This window comes from Amblyomma americanum, chromosome 3, assembly GCF_052857255.1.
Source record: "Amblyomma americanum isolate KBUSLIRL-KWMA chromosome 3, ASM5285725v1, whole genome shotgun sequence".
In the NCBI taxonomy this organism is placed as follows: domain Eukaryota; kingdom Metazoa; phylum Arthropoda; class Arachnida; order Ixodida; family Ixodidae; genus Amblyomma; species Amblyomma americanum.
Window position 1 is genome coordinate 26,247,488 of NC_135499.1, and position 20,324 is coordinate 26,267,811.

General features: G+C 44.3%; 1 protein-coding gene and 1 pseudogene across 2 annotated transcripts in view; one reads left to right on the plus strand and one right to left on the minus strand.

Moving 5' to 3' along the window:
* Positions 1 to 6,721, plus strand: part of LOC144126322 (uncharacterized) — a 33,256-nt pseudogene extending 26,535 nt beyond the window's left edge.
* The window catches only part of LOC144124489 (uncharacterized), a 1,136,493-nt gene that overhangs the window by 56,311 nt on the left and 1,059,858 nt on the right, over positions 1 to 20,324 (minus strand). The window lies entirely within an intron of this gene.

Below are 20,324 nucleotides of genomic sequence, written 5' to 3' on the forward strand. Positions count from 1 at the left end.
TGATTTAGAAGCATGTTTACGGTTGGTATTAGCAATAAAGGCAAATACTGGAAAATGATCACTGATGTCTGTTATAAAATCTCCGGAGGTTATAGTGTTTTTATCGTTGTTAGTGATAATTAAATCTAAAGTAGTTGAAGTGGAACAAGTTACGCGCGTTGGTACAGTAATTACATTCACAAGAGCGTAAGAATCAAATAAAGAAGCAAATTCTGCCTTCTCTGGTGACGCAGTACGCATATCAATATTCATATCACCAGAAAGGTATAGCACGTGCTCATTTATAGACACATAATCAAAAAGTGATTCTAACGATGAAAAGAAATGTTCAATTTTTCCGTCTGGGGGGCGGTAGACAACACACAATATATTTTTGTCACTCTGAACGGTTAACACTTCACAGTCCGGAGTGCAGTACGTGAATTTCTCAAGTATTGTTGCAGGAAGCGAATTCACAATTTGCAGAGATACACCACCACCTCTTCGAGTTTCCCTGTTATTAGCAAAGTGAGTATAAATGTCTAGCACAAAGTATGTCGAAGCATCATGGTACCAGGTTTCAGTAAACATTAATGCATGGAACGAAAAATTAAGGGAAGTAAGCATGCTATGTATTTCATCAGTCTTGTTGCACACAGAACGACAGTTCATATGAAAAACAGCAAAGCTATTTTTACAGTAAACTCTATCTAGATCTGCGATAGAAGGAAGTTCAAGGCATCTCATGGGGGCATCCATGTTTTTAGCTTATTTTATTCAAGTCATTCGAGCTAGTGATCCTTAGTCTGGCACTGTTTTCAGATTTGCGGGCATAAATGTGCCCATCACGCACCCAAACAAACTTCCAGTTTGTTTCACGCTTTTTGGCAATGGCCTGCGCAGGACACAGGTGCTCACTGACGTAAATGGGAACAGATTCAGAAAACCCAAGTTCATTAGCCGTTAGGCGCTTTCGTCTTCCTTTCTCCAACACAGCATTTCGTTTCCTTCGGAGTGCAAACTGGACAATAATGATCTTTGCAGTTTGGCTTCCTGGTATTGAAACCCCGTGGCACACGTTAATATCAGATGGTGATATGGGTTCCCCAATACAGTCACCAAGCTTCATCATGATTTCCATCAGTTTTTAATTAGCATTCACTGGTATTTCTTTTATTTCTACATTGGCGTTTCGCGAGTACTTCGCAGTCCACGATTCGAGACTCGTTCGATTGAGCTTGACATTCTATTTGATCACAACGTGACTTTAGGTTGTCATTTTCTGTGCGCAAGCGTTTATTTTCTTCTAGAACTGCTTTCAGATTAGTTACCATCTCATCAAATTTGTCATCAGTAAACTTTAGATTTAGATGCTTTTTCTAAATCGAAAAAGACAGCACGAAAGAGTTTTTTGTTAATAAAAGCTCCTCTGACAGTATTTTCGAGGCGAACTATGTGATCTGTTGTGGAGCATCCCTTTCTAAAACCACATTGATGGATATCAAGAAGTTCGCAGGATTACAGGACAAAAGTTAATCTTATATTCGGGACACTTTCAAAGGATTTGCCGAGGCAACTGGTAAGGGCTATGGGTCTATAACTGCTAGGAGGGGTTGGGGGTTTATTCGGTTTAAGAAACGGTACAATAATTGCTTTTTTACAGGCTTTAGGTATGTTTCCTGATATCCAAACTGTGTTAAAGAATCAAGTTGCTTCTACGACAGGCTCAGAAAGATGGGCAAGCATTTCATAATGTATTTGGTCGGGTCGTGGGGCAGTTTTTTTTTCTGGCAGACAGTACATTGTTTATTTCTTGGAGTGAGTGAGTGAGTGAGTGAGTGAGTGAGTGAGTGAGTGAGTGAGTGAGTGAGTGAGTGAGTGAGTGAGTGAGTGAGTGAGTGAGTGAGTGAGTGAGTGAGTGAGTGAGTGAGTGAGTGAGTGAGTGAGTGAGTGAGTGAAAACTTTATTGAAAGAAAGTGTAGATTCGTGGTCAGTAAGTGAGGTCCAGACCATGTAGGTCTCGTACCGCACAGGCCCATTCGACAGCCTTGACTTGAGTGCCTCGGTCGTCGCTGACCTTTACTGAAAGCCACGCGTCAGGTGAGGGAGCAGCCATGAGATCTGGGGGTGGGGGATGTGCTTTACAGTCCCAGATTATGTGGTCTAAAGTAGCTTTTGCACCGCAGAAGCGGCAGTTAGGGCTGGAGGTTGTAATAAATATGTGCGAGTACACATTTGGGTTGGGGAAAGAGTCGGTTTGTAGTCTTCTCCACGCCACCTGCTGCTCCCTTGACAGGGAGGGGTGCGGCGGCGGGAACTGCCTACGTGCGAGTCTAAAATGGGTGGTGTGGTCGTGATAGGAGGTTAGGGCTTCACCGGTTGCCTCCGGGTTCGGACCGTCTACTGCTCGGCCGGCTTTAACTCGAGCTTGTGCGTTGGCGGCCTCGTTTCCGGGGTTTCCGGCGTGCGCCGGGACCCATACCAGGTCAATGTCTCGGAGGGGGGATGTGTCTTTAACATTTTCCAGAATATTTCTGGCCGTGAGTGATATGCGGCCTTTGACAAAGTTCGAAATGGCATATTTGGAATCGCTAACGATGGTTGTAGCGTCCGTAAAGGCGATAGCAGCTGCAATTGCAGCTTCTTCCGCGGTTTCCGCGTTCTTGGTAAATACTGTAGCGGCCATGAGTGGAGTGGCCGGGTCCGGGTCCTGAGGATGAGATACCTCACAGATGGCGAATCTGTGGGGGCTGTCTTGGTAGTTGGCTGCATCGACGTAGATGACGTCTGGAAGACTCTGCAAGCGTCGATGCAGAGCTCTGGCTCTTGCTTCCCGCCGACCCTGTTGGGTTTGCGGGTTCATGTTCTTGGGTAGAGGTAATATTTTTATCTTTTTTCGGATATGGCTAGGAACGGGGCCTGGATGGTCCGCCATGGGCTCCCCTTCGATGCCAAGTCTGTCCAGGATGATTCTGCCCGCTGCAGTGCTGGAGAGTCGAGCCGTCTGTGTTGTTAGGTGGGCTTCCTTAAGTTCAGAAAAGGTATTGTGTACTCCCAGGGCGAGGAGTTTCTCGTTGGCTGTGAATTTAGGAAGGCCCAACGCCGTTTTGTCTGCATGCCGTATTAGGGTATCGATCTTTTGTTCTCCTTTCTTGAGATGGAGATATGGGAAGGCATATGTAATTTTGCTGATGACGAATGCTTGAAGGAGTTTGTATAGGTCGTGCTCCTTCATGCCTCGTCTCTTGTTGGCGATGCGCCTGATCATGCGCGCCACCCGGTGTACTGAGCTTTCGAGTCTCCCCAGTGCTACAGTGTTGCGGGAGGTGTTGGAGATGTGGAGTCCTAAGACCCGTATGTTGTCCACTTCATCTATGTTCTTGCCTTGGATCGTAATGTTGATGGGGATCCTGTCTTCAGGTTTCTTGCTCCGCCGTACGATTAGGAGTTCTGATTTTGGTTGGGAACACTCGAGGCCGGCTCTCCTTGCCTCCAACTCAACCGTTTCAGCCGCTGCTTGGAGAGCTGCTTCAATTTGTCCATCAGAGCCGCGGTTCGTCCAGATAGTTATGTCGTCTGCGTACAGAGTGTGATGGATGTTTTGAATTGCGTTGAGCCTGTCTGGAAGCTTGATTAAAGCCAGATTAAAGAGGAAGGGCGACAAGACTGCTCCTTGTGTTGTGGTCACAGCAACTGCCTCATATGGGGTTTTTAGGTCAATTTTCCGAGTAGCAACACCAACCTGGACCACAATAGCAGCGCCTCCAGAGAGCCTGCTTGAGCTCTGTCGGTCACAGCGAAAGGCTTTATATTTTTTAAGAATTTTTTTTTTCCTGTGGTCCTAGGTTAGTTTCCTGGAGACACACTGCTACTGTGGAGAATGAATTTAAAATATCTGTTATGTCTGTGTAGTTGTGTAAAAGTCCACAAGAGTTCCAGTGAACTAAAAATGCCATAATTACAGACGAGATATGGATAAGGCTTAGAACCTAGGTTGGCGGGTCTTTTGGACCAGTTATTGGGCTTTTATCCTTTTTTTTTCGCTCGATACAGTTTTGCCGCCGCTGCAGCGGAGGCGATGGAGGAGTTGTGCCCATTGTATCCTCCAATACGCTGGACGAGCGTGCTGAACACACGGTTGCCTTTGTTTTGGGCCTCTACGTATGGGGAAGGCCCTTGGGGCCGGCTGACTTGGAGGTCCGCGCGGCCAGCTTTGTGGACGGTGGCGCAGAACTAGCTGCGGCCACCAGGGGCACAGATGGCCCTGCTGCAGGCTCATTGTGTGTGTGACCTGTGCAGGTGCCGAAGGCCGCTGTTATGCTGTGCCCTGTTGCACCACAGCAGAGTAGGTTGGGTTTTGTCCCAACGTGAGTCGTTTCCGCGCCTCTCTGAATGACATCTTTTCTTTGACTGTTAGTGTTACTATTTCCTTTTCTTTTTTCCAGGCTGAGCATGACCATGAGCAAGCCGGATGACTGCCCTCACAGTTTACGCAAAGGTGGGGTTCAACATTACAGTTTTCAGCGGAATGATCGTGGGAAGCACATTTGGCGCAGGTCTGTTTGCCCCGGCAGCTCTGCGAGCCGTGGCCGTCCATCTGGAATTTGTACCATCGGCGTGGACTGGGTATGTATGGTCTGAACTTAAGCTTTGTATAGCCTACTTCCACTGAATCGGGAAGTATACTAGATGCAAAGGTGAGGACAATGTGTTTCGTTGGTGTCTCCGTGTTGTCGCGTCTTATTTTGATCCTATAGACATTGGTAACATTCTGGTCTTTCAATCCTTCGAGTAGTTCAGTCCCGGTTAGGTATTTCAGGTCATCATCGAAAATTACTCCACGAACAGTGTTGAGTGATCTGTGTGGGCTGAGTGTAAGAGGAAGTTCTCCGAATGATGTAACATCTTAGAGTTTCTCGTATTGATGCTTGTACAGAATTCCCAGAAGCAGGTTTGCACTAGCTAACTTTTTGATTTTGTAACCTTTCCCTATGGCGTCAGTTAGGGTTCTTTAAACAAGGAAGGGTGGCACAAGTCGAGCGGTTTTTTCAGGGTCTTCGCTATGTATTACATGGTAGCGCTGGAAATTTGTCTTGCTGCCAAAGAATTGCGCAGTCACTTCGGTGCGCCCTCTTTTTGGAGGCCGATCAGCGGAAAGTAAGAAATGAGCCATCAAATATCTTTGTAGTTCGGTCGCAATGCTAGCCACCCACCATGGAGCCCAACTAGGGGGCAGGACAGGAGCTTGCAAGCAAGTCCTGCCCACGACAGCTATACACCTCAACTATAACCAGATCTGAAGAAACCCGGGGTAGTTCGCCACACAAGGTTAACCTTAGCCGCCTATGAAATATGTAAGAAAAACGAGAAGAGAGGAGGAGACAGGAAAGTTGTAAGATGATAGGAAAGTGAAAGATGGAGGGGAGGACAGGAAAAGGCGTTTACCGATTTCCCCCAGTCGGGTCAGGCCGAAGGTGCCGTCTACAGGAAGCTGGGGCCAAAGTGGTGTGTTGCCTCCGCCGAGGGGCCTTAAAGGTCTGAACGCTCGGCATCGGCTCAACCACCAGGATTCCCTTTTCCCCGGACACGGCGATGCCACGCACGGCTAGGCGCAGGTGCTCGGGTCCATGGCGATGCACTGTTCACCATCAACCCCCTGGGGGGGGGGAATGTCCCTGCGGATGCTCGGGAGCCCGTGATGTCGCCACTCACACACGCCTGCAAGCTGCAAGCGCCCCCCTGCGGGGAGAGAAGCATTGCAATATTTGAGGATTCGGAGGAGAGAGTTGGAAAGTAGCCTTGAGATGGCTTCATAGCTGACTTTCTCTTAGCCTGGAGACCTCCGCTTGTTTGACTCGGCGATAGTGGTTGTCAGTTCTATTGTGAAGGATAGGCCCAACGCAAGCGTCGCCGCCTGTGGGGGCCCCGGTTGGCCATCTGCAGAAAAATGTCGATGGCCTCGATTCCGCTTACAGTAGTCGGAAATATTAATCGAAAACTGGTTTTAAAGATGTATTTTCACGTATAAACTGTGCAGCGAATGGGGTACAGCTGTTGGGGCAGTGTGCGCATGCCTCTAAATGTTCGCAATTTTTTTTATGCTGGTTGGCACACATTCAACGTTGAACAGAAGTCTCGCCATCATTGTCGACTAAGTTTATCCAGGTATCACCGAATGGGTCTCCGTGCCCGCCAACGAGCACGAAGTCTTCAAGGATTTTTGTGCGGAGAGCTTTCCTTTCTGTTCACCTGCAAATAGGACACATCATTTCAAGCATCTAGTTGTTTGGTGGTAAGCTGCCATCTTTAGCCGAATCCGCATGCTTGTTTCCGGACAATGAGCTATTGTCAGGATTAATTCAACGTTCCGTGTCACACCAGTGATTTCCCCGCTTGCTGTCTCCTTATATGCACCCCAATCCATAGATTTTCTCATCTTAAGGGAATCTAGCCATTTTCGTTGTAGTACAGACACTTGGCCTAAGGCTCCATATGAAAAGTAGGAAGTGCGTACATTGGCAGGGTGACAAGTGTCACATTACATGAAAAAGGGGAGGCCTCTAAAAATCCCCTTATCTAAATTCAACTGCCTCATGTGTCCACATGCGGAGCGACGATGCACTTGAAATTATTAAGTGTGTTTTGTGGTGTGATTGTTGCTAGATTTTTGCACATTGCAGGTACCCAGGGCCTCTGTAAGCTCAGGCAGCAAAAGAACTTCTGCTGCAAAGTTCCCAGCTGAGGGATGCCTGTGGTGGAGCACACGTGAGTAGTTTTCTTGTTTCCTCACAGCTGCCTTTAGCTAATTCTGCGCTTATGGATCTCTATACTATAAACTAATTATTTTGTTATCTATTTTTCACATTTTTCGTGAATGACGTCTTGCGAAAACTCGCCCCACGAATAATTCGAGGCACAACATTGATTTACAGTGTTGAAGCGTTGATGTGTCTAAGATCGGCATGTTTTTACTTTAAAAAAAATGTAGCTGTAAATCACCATGAGTTTTTTGTATTTCCAAACTAAATTTCGCTTCGTTTCTAAAAATGGTTCCCTTCTCTCCTCATGGCTAACTTATTCAGTCTGTGAGTGCCGACGGGTAGCAGTTTAAAAGTGATATTACCTACTGTCTGCTTGAGTTTGTTCTTTTTTATCTTCATATTGACTCGCTCTCCTACGCAAAACAGCTGCAGTGAGCACAAAAGCCGCTATCTCATTGTGGCTTCCGCAAGACAAACCGTATTTGCTATGTGATGAGATCAGTTTTCCACAAAAAGGCTTGTCAGGTCTTCGTTCAGGATGCAGGGTTTTGCAGACATTGACATTGCTCTGAGAAATGTCCCTGCTGAGGAATAACAGCCATTTCGTCATTGCACAAGCGACTAGTAGCAAAGTAGCTAGTAGTGGTTTATTTTTAAAAATAATAAAAATGCAATTTAATACAAGAAAAAATGGACACTGACCACGCTAACCGCGTGTGCTCTTTCTGTGTGTAAAAACGGCAGCACACCTAACTTGCCATGACGTCAAGGGTTTGCAAGCGAAAATTCCGTACATACAAATGGTTTCCGGGAATGTCTCATTATGCGACCTGCTTTGCAATGTTTTGTTTGTAACGCTCTGTATTTATATAGCACCCCTCAGAACGTTTTTATTGCGAAGCAATACTACTTTAGGTCGCACTTCAGCCCGTTCCGTGGCGAGGCGGTGGTAGGCACCATTGACCTTTAGCATGACCTCGCTGCGTGACGTCACACCACGTGACCTAGAGTGACGTCACACCAGCTGTGTAAAAACGGGGCCCCATCTCACGCCGTCGCGAGGCGAGGCGGTAGCCACCAACGCGCGGCCTAACTCCCGCTCCTCTCACCAGGGGCGCTACGGTCGGTGTGACGTCACACCGGCTGTGTAAAAACGGGGCCCCATCTCACGCCGTCGCGAGGCGAGGCGGTAGCCACCAACGGCGGCCTAACTCCCGCTCCTCTCACCAGGGGCGCTACGGTCAGAGTGACGTCGCACCAGCTGTATAAAACAGCTCCGCTCCTCTCGCCAAGGCAGTCATACAGCCAGATGTTACGATGGTGCCTACGAACAAGGCAGCTCGGCAGAATGCAAAGAGGAAGCATCAGCGAGCTACGGAGAGGGAAGAAGAACGAGAGGAACGACTTTCTAAGCGGCGTGCCCAGTATGCAGCTCGGTGACAACGTGCAACCTCCTCTGTGGAAACAGCAGAAGCAAAGGAAGAAATTATGAGTTTTCCCGACAGTGAGTCTCCTTCTACTAGTTCAGAACGCTGGATCGCATTTTGGACGGGGACAAATACCCCAACATTTATTACGGCGTAACGCTACCGTACTTTAACGAACGCTACAGCAAGCACCGAGTGGGCATATCTTACGACGCGGAGAAAATGAAGTGTTACCGCACCGTCGGCCAATCGATACTGGAAGATTTTTTATTGGAAACGCTGGTGAGGGAAATGTTTGTCGGCATACACGGATTCGACGGATGACTTCCTCTTAGATGATTCACTGTAAGCCGTAACTCTAGCATAACCCAAGACTACCACCAGCCATACTACCAGCTGATCCGAGAATAATACACTATTGCTTCGCAATCGCCAGGCTTAACCAAGCTAAGCCAAGGCCGTTTTTTCTGATTGAAATATGCAACTTTTGGCCGTGTACTGGAAGACGTGCAACTAAGTGTGGCGCATACCGAGGCGGCTCTAATTGGGAGAAGAAAGATGGTTCAGTAACGCTTGACACATGCGAAACCGGTTCAGAAGCAAAACTGGAATATTTTTGCCAGCCAGGCCATGAACCTTTGACATCACGTTATTTACACCACAGAGATGTTTATTCTGAAGTAGGGGGCTCGGAATACTGCGAACTCCTTTCTGAAGACTGGATGCACCCACGCTTACCCGCGTACAGTGGACAGCACCTGCACTGATGACGTGAACATTTTGGCAGAGAGATGCCTGGCCGGGAGGAGAATTAGAGAGAAAAGTGCGACACTCGACTGAAGATTCAATAGAGAACCGATGTTTTGATGCCGACCCGACACATTCTGATTTCACTAGCTTGGAGCGAGAGGCGAACGTTGGCTTCGACCGGTTCTGATGACGTCGCAGTTGCTGTGCAGCAAAGGCTCAGCAGGAAAAGGAAAAGACGGCCCTTTCTCCCTTTGATGTGGGCTGTTGCACTGCCATAGATAGTTGTCCGCGAGTATAGCGTGAAATCGCAGGTGAATGGCAAGTGAAACGGGGCTAACCGCGTACGTCATAAAAATCAGTCTACGCCATTAGCCCTGCTTACATAAGCTCGATAGCGTCGGGTTTTTTGGGGGGTCGGGCTAAGCATGACCAATCCAACTCAACGAGTGCGTGTTTACATGAACTTGATTCTAGCGACACCAAGCTTCGAGCGAGCAAGCAGTCGCAGCCTCCAAGATTGAAGCTCAGCATCGCGATATCGGAGACGCGACGGCCCACGTGAAAAGCAATTTCGCATTTATCCTCTCCCCTCACACTAACCCTACTAATTGACTCGACAGCGTTTACAAGCACATCCGGTCAGGGTCGAGTTGAGTCAACCTACCCCTTGCAGTGGAGCTGACTGGACCCAACTCGGTGCTAGTTTACATGAGCCCAGTACCGCTTTCGGGCCCAATAACACAACAACCAGGCCGTGTTGGGTTCATATAAGCGTCGATGTAGTCTCGAGGGCCTCTTACGAGGAGTATTTGGAGCTGTATTCTTTATTTGTATGGCCACCTGGGTCACTGCACTCCTGGGCTGGGGAAGGAACAATCCTGTTCTGCCACACTGTCGTGAATAGGGACACCCCTTCCTCTTTTGTGGCACTCACAATGCCTTATTGTATGGCTGCCTGGAGGAAAAAGGGAGAACTTTTGACTGTGGCCTTGCGTCCCACTTTCTTTTCGCACCACAAGCTCGAGCAAAAATGAAAAAAGCAAAAATCCTGCCGAAATACAGCCCAAGCAAGAAAAAAGGAAAGAAAGAGCTCATGTCCGTCCAAATTCATAGTAAAAACAGGCGCGCACGAACACAGACAACCAAGAGGTTTGTGGTAGAGTGTAGTAGCGACAAAATATTTTGACGCCGGATGGAGCTACGTCACACAAGTTAAATTTGGCGTGAATATCAGAATCCTGCAGAAAATACAAAACAATACTTTCAGAGACTGTAAAACTCAAACACTAGACGCGGTATGGATGAAATTTGCGGCTTAACAATCAGGAAAAAAATGGAGGAAACGGTGCGAATGAAATTCTGATATTTGGCTCATTTTTTCACGAGATGACATGAAAGACCGACATATCTCACTGTGCAATTTTTCTGGATATTTACCTCTGATTTGCAGCAAAACGAAACTTAAAAAATAAAATCTGTCCGGATCATTTTCTCTATTCACTAAAAGGAAAACGCTGCCACAAAGCTAATGAAAATCGAGCCATTTTTAGTCACGCTATAGCTTCGGAAGATCCCATGTGTTTCTTCTTGACACTGTCACTGGTGAACCCTCTTAATCGTTGTGTCATCACAGGCAGAGGACGAGATAGTCTCCCCGGAAATCATAGAAGCAATTGACCGCGCAGTCGAGATACATTGTGCCAATGCCCAATCTATAAGCGAACCCTTCCTCTCTTTTTCTGGGAAGGTGTTGTGTTGTGTTGGGTTTAATGGCGCATAAGAAATTAAGGCTATCTTGCGCCAAGCTCAAGGTATAAGGATTCGTTTTCTGCAGATTTTTACAAAGACAAAATATTATGCCGGTGTGGAGAGCTTGAAAAGGTATTTCGTTCTACCTAGTATTCAGAGCAAAAACAAGATATTAAATGGCTAACATTAAAAGTTGTAAAGGCGATCGGGTAACCTCATCGCCCGTCCTTGGCTGAACAAGGACCGGAGGCCCCTAGCAAATCAAATTGAACAACCTCATCTCTTTTCTCTGGTATGAGAAAGTGGTTCAGGTGTACTAAAATACCAACAGACCAGTGGGTAAAATATTTTAGAGTCCCTTGAGAAAAACGGTTTCTTTGAGAAAGCTAAAAACACATGATATATCAATAATTGCATCATCGCCTAAAAGCAGTGCAGGATGAAAAGAATGTATTCGGTTTGAAATTGAGTGAAGTACCTTTCCCTTAGTCTCTTGAGTTCCACACAAGACAATAAAATGTGGTTATTCGTAACTTTTTCTCCGCATTCTTCGCAAACAGGTTGATCTTGTTTTGTCAGTAGGAAATTGTGCGTGAGGTGCCTGTGTGCTATACGAAGACGGCAGATAATCACTTCTTTAAAAAGTTCCTGATGGGTGCTGGACTTCAACTTGCAGTGCAGCTTGGCATCAAGCTCTGTCGCCAAACACAATTGAGGAGGTTGACAGCAACATCATAGCAATAGATCACCACCATTGGTTGGAGAGTCTCTTGTGAGGTGATTTGCACTCTGATCTTGAGTTGCATTCAACAGTGCTTTCCATTTTTATAGCAATAGTTTCATTTGCCTAAACCTTCCAAGAAGGTATGGTTCAGAGAAATGAATCATGTTTGTGATCTTCATCTTCCCAGGCATTTAATACAGTTCAATGAGTGAACTGCACTTCATTGTGAAGTGCATTGATGTCATTGTGAAGGCTATATGCTCGATGTTGTCGGTATGGAGGCAAAAAGAATGCTCAAAATGGCCGCCTGTTCAAAGTGCCAGTTTCCCTAGCAGCCTGAAATAGTGCATGGACTGCCGGAGGCAAACAGCAAATGTCTTTTAAAGAGGATGACAAGAAATGATAGGCAGATTGTGGTTATTGACAAAAGGAAATTGCGTTATGACGTGAATTCGCTCAAAAGGTCTCGGCAATGTGATTTATCATCCATGCAAGGAAAACATAGGATAGCATTAACACTCAACTAAGGGGAACTCTTGTGTATAGGCCATTCATCCCAACTTCAGCGCCAGTAATATTTTTAAGAAAATCCGCAGATACCAACTGTGTTCAGTATGCATATGTACTTTCCACTGCACTCTTTCTGGGGGGCTGCCGCTCCCAGATGACTACATCTGCCTGTTGCTGTTATCATCTAACTCTATGACATCATGACGTAGAATTCGGACGCACCTGTACTCTTGGGCTCATGGCAATGGTCGACCATAGAGCCACGCTGACAGGACAGCTAAAGTATCATTTTAGTCTCCTTGCTCATGGATTGCTTGCCATTGAAGGCAAGCAGTATCATAGATGTTGTTAAAAGTGTCAAATTTATATGCATTTGGAATGCAATAAACGAAACCAAAGATAACTTTATTTACGGGGAAGAACCGGGTTCGAGCACTTGTAAATGGATTAAAGATGAACAACATTGAGGGTAAATAGCAATTAGATGCCATATGTAGCATCAGAGTGTATTGTACAATAAAGCACTCTTCCCGGAATTTAGTTGGAAAATTTCATTGAAAATCTTAGCTTTCATGTAAGGGCCACGCCTCACCAAAATTGGCGACAAAAAGTGCTACATAGACTCAAGTGTAAACAGTAACTCAATTGTTAGGAAGGAATTGCTGCCAGCACATCCTTTGTGCATAAAAATTGTGCCTAATTCAGTGTACACAGTGCGCTTAATAACATGCTGCATTGTGACTCCATGCTATTGCAACATAAATTTTAAAATCTGTCAGGTCCGAGCAAATGTACAAAATCCGTTGCCACTTTAATGCCATCCTTGCCTCTGGCATACCGTAATAGTACAGATTTATTGTCCTTACCTTTGAATTTTACTGGTATAAAATCTTTTTACTGGGATTTGCGTGCTAAATGAGTTGTTAGCCTGCAGAGCTGTCGAAGTAGAAAGAAACTACAGGTGTTCACTGCCGCATTCTTAGTCTTCCACTGTGAGGTAAAACTTTTCATTTTTTTTCTGACTGTTTCACAACTCTGAAAAAATGATGTTCCATGGCTTGCATTTTTTAAAAGATATTCATGAACTGAGATATATTATGAAAGGCATTTTTTAAAGCAAGTTTTATCACAGTGAATAATGCTTGACCAGACGAACTTTCGTCGAACCCTTGACTATGACTGCGTTACACTATCTGAAGAATGGACTGTGCTTCCAGAGCCTTTGCCTCGTTTCTTTGGATGCACCGTTCCACACATTTTAGCTGTTTCTGAGAAACAGGTTCGCCTTTTTTTGCTATGGAACATTGCTAGCAGCTTCTTTCTGCATGCATACAGTCTATGCATACACGGGCAGCTTGATTACAATATTTTCGATAACATTTATAGTAGGGGCAATGAGCCATGGAAGCATCTGTTTTGAGGGGCTGACTGCATGTTCTTCACTGTTTGTTTTGGCAGATTTCCAAATTATGCATGCCAATGGAGCTCGCCATACTGGCCGTGAACAGGGAGCTCCGTGTGATTTCCAGCCTTGGGGCTGCATCACTCACCCATTTAAGACTTTCTTTTAGCCTTGTCAAGATTTGTACTGTTTGCATGCCATCTACGTATTTTGTTTAAGTTCCTCTGTTTGCTGCAGATCACTACGCGACAGCAGTTTTGATGGCCGTACCACGAATAGAAAATGAAAGCTCTGCTCCAATCATTGCTCAGCTGGTATGCGCCTGAATTGTTGCTTAGTACATATCTACCATTTTAAAGTTTTTAGGACTTAATGTTTTAAAACAGCGACATAATAATCTAACGTGGATTTGGTGCAGCAGAATTTTCATGCTGGTTCACATTTCCTGCCTTATATGTTTGCTCTGATAAGTGCTTTAGTTTCTATCCTAAATAAGGACCTAGTCATTTGATAACAAATGTCCCTTGGAATTTTTCATGCTCAGATCACATGCTGCACATGGTCTGGCAGTGTCTTGTGAATGTGGACAGAAATTAAGCTAGGGTTGGGGATGGTAATATTGAAAAGCGCAATGTTATGGGAAGTGTTTGGCATATTGAAGCAGTCTTCCTGAGCTCTTATTAGACATCCCAGCAACAGGACAGTGGTCGAGAACTTCAGGCTTTTCATCTTTGTCGTCTGGTCAATGGTTTCTATCACATAAAGCAGCCTTAATGCAAGCTATCTCTTGGCCGTCTCACAGGATGATGCAGATATGCTGATGTGATCAGTGCTACGTATTATTAGCACATTGCAAATGCAAGGCAGCTTCCTCAGTTTTGCAGTGCACGAGTGGCAATCATAGGGGATTACACAGTACATTTGCAAATCTGCATGGCGCATAGTGGTATTGACTGGCAAATAATGTGCAAAGTAATCAGTTGACTCGTTCATGCCAAATGTTAGTGTCACACTATGTCAGTAAAGCGTACATAAAATGCTGTGTGATATAAAGAGCAGACATGCCATGCCTAATCTGTCATTTCATAGATTTCTTCACTGTGAAAGCACCTTCACTACAAAAGTCTACTCAAGGTTATGATCTTGCGTGGGACGTAGTATTAAATTAGACGAGTATAAACAGCAATTTTTTTATGTGTGTGTTCTTTGTAGCGATGTGCCGGGCATTCGTTTACATGAAACCACTGCGTGGTATTCGCCTATGATTGCTGAATAATCACAATCAGACTTCTTCCCTTGCCTGTTTCAATTTCGATAGAAGAGCGATTGCTATGATGTCAAAGTTCAGTATAGGTCATGGAAGGCACGAAACAACTACGATATCGCTGCTTCATCGATTTAATTCACTACAATGCTAAAGCCAGCCTGCCTCAGGAGCCGGCTTGAGCCGGAATCACAGCGAATGAAAAAGCAGCAATTACATTGCAGTTTTCTTCTTGCCTCACCTGGCTTATACTACCCTTTCACGCCATTGCCATTGCTCAGTTTTTAAAAGTGAAGCAGATGAGAGAAGATATTTAATTGCAAATTGTTTAGCAGCCATAAGCGAATACCGCGTTGTTATCTATGTATAGTAATGCCTTATGCATCATTACAAGGAAGAAAAAACGCGCAACTGAAATTTGGTGTCTTAGCTTTAAGATGAAAAATTTAGAACTTTTATATCACAATTTTTAGAGCATGAATCTGGGTAAGAGGTATCTGAGAAAACGAAATTGCAACATGTTTCCCATGAAGAAATAAACTGTTATTGGCTGAAGAGTTTCCCAGATGCAAGGCTACCCTATTTTTTAAATTGCACTATGTATTCTGTGACAAGGAACCGTCAAGCACATCAGGTGTGATTTGAGCAGTGACTGTAATCTTGCTCATGTTACAGCTTACATGTAGTAAATATGTGCTTCTCTTACTTTGACATAGCTTTTGAAAGGACTAGCACAGTGATAATTTTGCTGGAGAAATGAGTTGACAAACTGAAGATATTTTGCACAGTGGCCGCTCGCGCGCACTTATTTTCGATCAGAGCATGTACATTACAGCGCCAGTGGGCGAACTTGATTACATCTTGTATTTCGTAAATACTTCTTCTCGCTGTCCTTTCCCCTTCCATTTCACCTCCGCCAGCTGCAGCTCAGGTGTTAACATATTAGATAGCAATTGCTGTAGCCGGCAGCATTCTTTTACTTCACTTTTTTTAATAAACCACTATTACTGCTACTACTACTAAAGCTGAAAAACTAATTGTATCGAGCTTTATGAAATGTTAGCTCTGAATAAAGGTCTGCAATGAAAGGTGTCTGATCTTCATCATAATATGCTGCTGCCTTAAGTACACATAAATGGGGACTTGGCACAAACAACCAGTGCATTCTAGTTGCATTCATTTTCTTTTCTTGGGGTTAAATGCAGGAAAAATTAAAAGGGCATTGGAATAAACCTTGACTTACATTATTGCCATTCATATTTGCAGCCGCCTAGAGAAATGCACGTGTACCCAATGCTTCTTCACTCAGCCAAACAAGCTGTGGTATCATCAAGCATCTTAATTCCTTTTGAGCGCTTGAAGCTCACTGCGGTGTATTTGGTAGACGGGTTCGCTTTGCTTTTGACAGTGTTCTGTGCATTTAATGTCAAGTACACCCAAAAAGCAAAGCGGACTTGTCTTTTGCTTCGAACACTAATGGGGCTTGATCCCAGTGAGCGCCTCCCTAATGTGTTTCGGGCAGCCACACCAATCGCAACGACTGACAAATAAAAGTTATCAGTTTTGTACGTGTGTGCCACTATTTATTGAAGCATTGTGATTCCCAACACAAACTGAGCACTGAGCAAACTATTGAGACCATAAAGCAGTTGTATGAGCAAACATTATTTTGCTTAAAGATCATATCCATTTTTTTCACGTCACTCATCATTGAACAGTGCTTGTCGAAAGTACAATGAATCATTTTCCAGCACTATTTTATAGATGTAGACAGGGTGAATCCTGCAAAACATGACCTACTTTCTCTGAAGAGTATGCGAAATCAGAAAAATGGTAGGATACTCTGAAAACATTTGAAACTCCTTTGGAAGTAGTGAAAAAAAAGATATGGGCTGATACTCCATCAAGGAGTATAGTCACTCTAGCAAATAGAGTCCTGGAACTTACCTGAAAGAGTGGTAGGATGCTGCTTGAATGTGGTAGTTTTACTCCCGCGGAGGAGTGCCTGTACTTTATTGCACGAGTAGTACAGTACTCCATGAGTAGGTGTTGAATGACTCTTCGTGGCGGGAGAGTTATTTAATTTTGGAAAAAGGAGTGGAATATGGAACAAGCGAATACCATCCCAAAGAGAGTTCTCGGCACTCCTCAGCACTCCTTTAGTTCTAAGAGTGTTCAAAGTACTTTCTACGACCTGCAGCGCACAGTTCAATATGAATAACAAAAATAACAAATATGGAAGGTCGAAACAGACAGAGTATTATCGTGTTTGATGTTAAGTAGGGCCCCAATGAAACCAAGAAGGACCTGGAAGACAAAGTCCTATATGAAATTTTTTCAGATGAGCTTGATGTTACCGTCCCGTAGCTAGAACGAATTCACAGACTTCGCCAAAGACAGCTCAACATGCAAGAAATGGAAGTAGTTAAAAGGCAAAGATGTAAGCACGTCCGACGAGTTTTCACGAGACGTTGCAGGAAAGTAAACTTATCTATCAATTTTTGTTATCAATTAGCGCTCGTCCTGTCTTCTCTGTCAGTGACCCAGTTTTATGCGCTAGTCTTTTAATTAATGAGGAAACTGTTGTGGCGCTCGACAAAAAGTAATAAGCTAGAAGGTGCCCAGGTCAAACTTGTTCATTATAAACTGATAATCAATGACGAAGTGCATACTTGGGACATGCACACGAACGTTTGCGTAAAGCTCTCCAGCAGTCAACAGCACATTTCCCGAGAGACTGCATGACGTAAGAAGTAACAAGAACTAAGGCTAACAAAAGTTAGTGCTCGGAACATTATTAATAACACAAAAAACTCGAATATTATTAAATTATTTATGACCCCCACGTCATCGCAAAAGCAGAAACATGGTTACATTTTGAGATTCAAAGCAATGAAATTTTTCCCAATACATAAAGAAATCTCTTAAAATACTTACGGATATGCTTCTAAGTATTTTGTTGTTAAAGTCGAGTCGATGCGTTACTTGTTAAGATTAGCAAATAAAGAATACTATTCGGCAGGAAAACAGCGCGAAAGACACAGGACACGAAAGAGAGACTCGAGCGCTGACTAACAACTGAATGTATTTAGTGCGAGGGCGAAAGAAATACCTGGAAGAAATGACTGATGTGCAGGCACGGAAAGGAGAAAACAACAGCGTCAAGGCAAGGGCACCAAGCTCGTCAGTTTGTGTTAAGATAGTTCAGCTCGTGGCGTGATAATGAAAGAGAAAGTTTGCTGGCACATGAAGATCCACGTCTTGTGTTTTTTGCGCTGTTTTCCTACAGAATGTCTCACCAACTTACCCAACGATACACCTTGATAAAGAATACTATGTTCACTGAATTGGGGGCATACCATAATCATGAAATAAATTGAGAACTGGAGAAGAGGTAATAAATTCATGAGTGAAAGCACATGAGGGAGCGTTGATAAAAAGTTGGGAAGAATGAGCACCGTTCAGCTCATCACCATTAGAATTTGTCGGGAATGAATCAGGACATCATTACGGGTTTATTACGCTCCAAAATTTTCGAGGGTTATTAGACAGCTTATAGGGCATGACGTACATCACTGTAAAACTGGTGACGCTTAGCTTCAAGGATCCCTTGGTTATGTTTATCACTTTTCCTGTACGTTTCTCATAGGCTTTTATCAATTGCCTCTCTATATAACGTTTTTTTTTTCTTTTCTGTTTATTGGTTCTTCGTATCCACTCATTGCACCAAGGCGCACTTTTGCTGCACTTGATTGTAATAACCGGTATTAATCTTGTAATGAGGTTAATTAGGGATGTTTTATATAGTGTCCTGTTCTATTCAGCGGAACGGGAAAAACAGTAAGCTAAGAACTTCCCAGAAAAAGAGGTTACTTCGAGGTTCATGTGGTCAAAATTAGCTCTGTTATACCACCTGATCAGCTTCGAGGTGGCTTTTCTTTCGAGAATGTGATGACTTACGCGTCCAGTAATGATGTCGCGGTTTTTGGAAACAAGCATCAGGATTATTGGTTAGAATCAAGCAGAGAGTGTTAGCAGTGTATACGTGTAGATCGCGTGGGCTATGTAATGAGTTGAGTTAGGTGAAAATCAAGACAAGTCTGCAGAAAAGCATGCGCAACATTGTCACTTGCTGAGAAAGAGAGAGTGTACAAATTGAAACTTGAAAATTAAAACCACCAAATATAATTAGGGCAGAGATTGGAAAACGTGTACACACATGTGTTATTAGGCTACAATATTCATTAGCAAACCCATCACACAGGTAGTGTGGGCGGTACAACACCCCGGCAATAATATATGTAGTATTACGTTTCAAGGAGGTGAGTACACATTCAAGAAAAAGAGAAACAATTGGTGCCCCTATCAGTTTCTTCTTTATCGCTATAAGAACGCCAGATCTCCACCTACGCTTCTATTCTTTCTGTCGCATCGAAAAAGTTGAAACATGATTCGTATGCAACGATGTTGGCGTCCGAGATAGAATCGTTCAGCCACGTTTCAGTTAAAGCTAATAACGACGTTGAAGAGGAATCGGCAAGCGAGGAAAGGGCAACACTTTTTCCCGTAACGCTCCTGACGTTAGTATAAAGGAAACATCTGTTATTTAAACGCTTCGGTCTCGACAACGATGCAGTGCACGATCGGAAGCAACATGATCACCTGAATAACGTCATTCCTTAGAAGCCCGACTGCGAGTTGTGTCCCAAAGATAAACAAGACTGTTCACATGCAGTTTATTAAACGGTGGACAAACGCGGTCACTGTCCTTTTTTACTTTCTTCGAAAGCTGCCACTGCTTACAGCGTTTACCACGAACTGCCTCAGAGTATTCTCGGGATATACTGAAATTGGTGTTCTTTAATTTGTTGCGAAGGCTAAGAACGGATTCGACTTCTTTGTCATTAGAAAATTTACCAATAATTGGTCGCTTCTTGCCACTAGAAAGACGCCCCAGGCGATGAGCTCTGGCAACCGAGAGGTAACATTGTGCAAAATCCATTGACATACCGCACTGACTCCTGTCAAGGTTCAGCCGCATCGCTATAATCAATGCCGAAAACCAGCACGTTCGACTGCCTTCAGAGATTGTCCAGGTCGTCCTCCTTGTCCTGAATTCTAGAGATATCAGTGTCCGCATTTGACACAGCCTGTTCGGAAGGTAGTCCCGCAGTTTTGGGTTCCCATTCATTAGCTCTTTTAGTCAACTGCTCCAGGTCGTTCTTGAGGGTGATGTGGATGTACAAGACTTTACTTATAATAAAATTCACGAAGGCCTACGTTGTTCGTCTCAAGACGCTGAACGGCTTCAGCCACGGCGTCAAGCTTGTCTTCTTGCGCTTTAGTAAAAGTGCCTGGATTACCTCCACGTCGCCGCCAAGAACCATAAGGCGCCAAATCTACAACGTAGCCGCAAGAGCACGCTTTACGTAATCCATTACACCAAGTCGCCGCAACACCGCAAACCGACAAAAATTATTGTCGCAGTAACATTTAGTGTCAACAGGCGTCATTGGTGAGCACAAATGCATTGCAGCAGTGTCGTGGTCCAACAAATAAAAAACGAAACACTTTATTCACGCCGAAGACAAGTCTATTCTAAACTACTTGGAACTCTCGCTTGAGAATATGCCCCTAGATAGAGACGTAAATAAAAGATATATTACTTTACAGCCATCTAGAAAGAATGTTTGTCTCGATTAGTTGTACAGAAAAAAAAGATTAGGGAAACCGAAAGCTTGGATCAACTGAAATATAA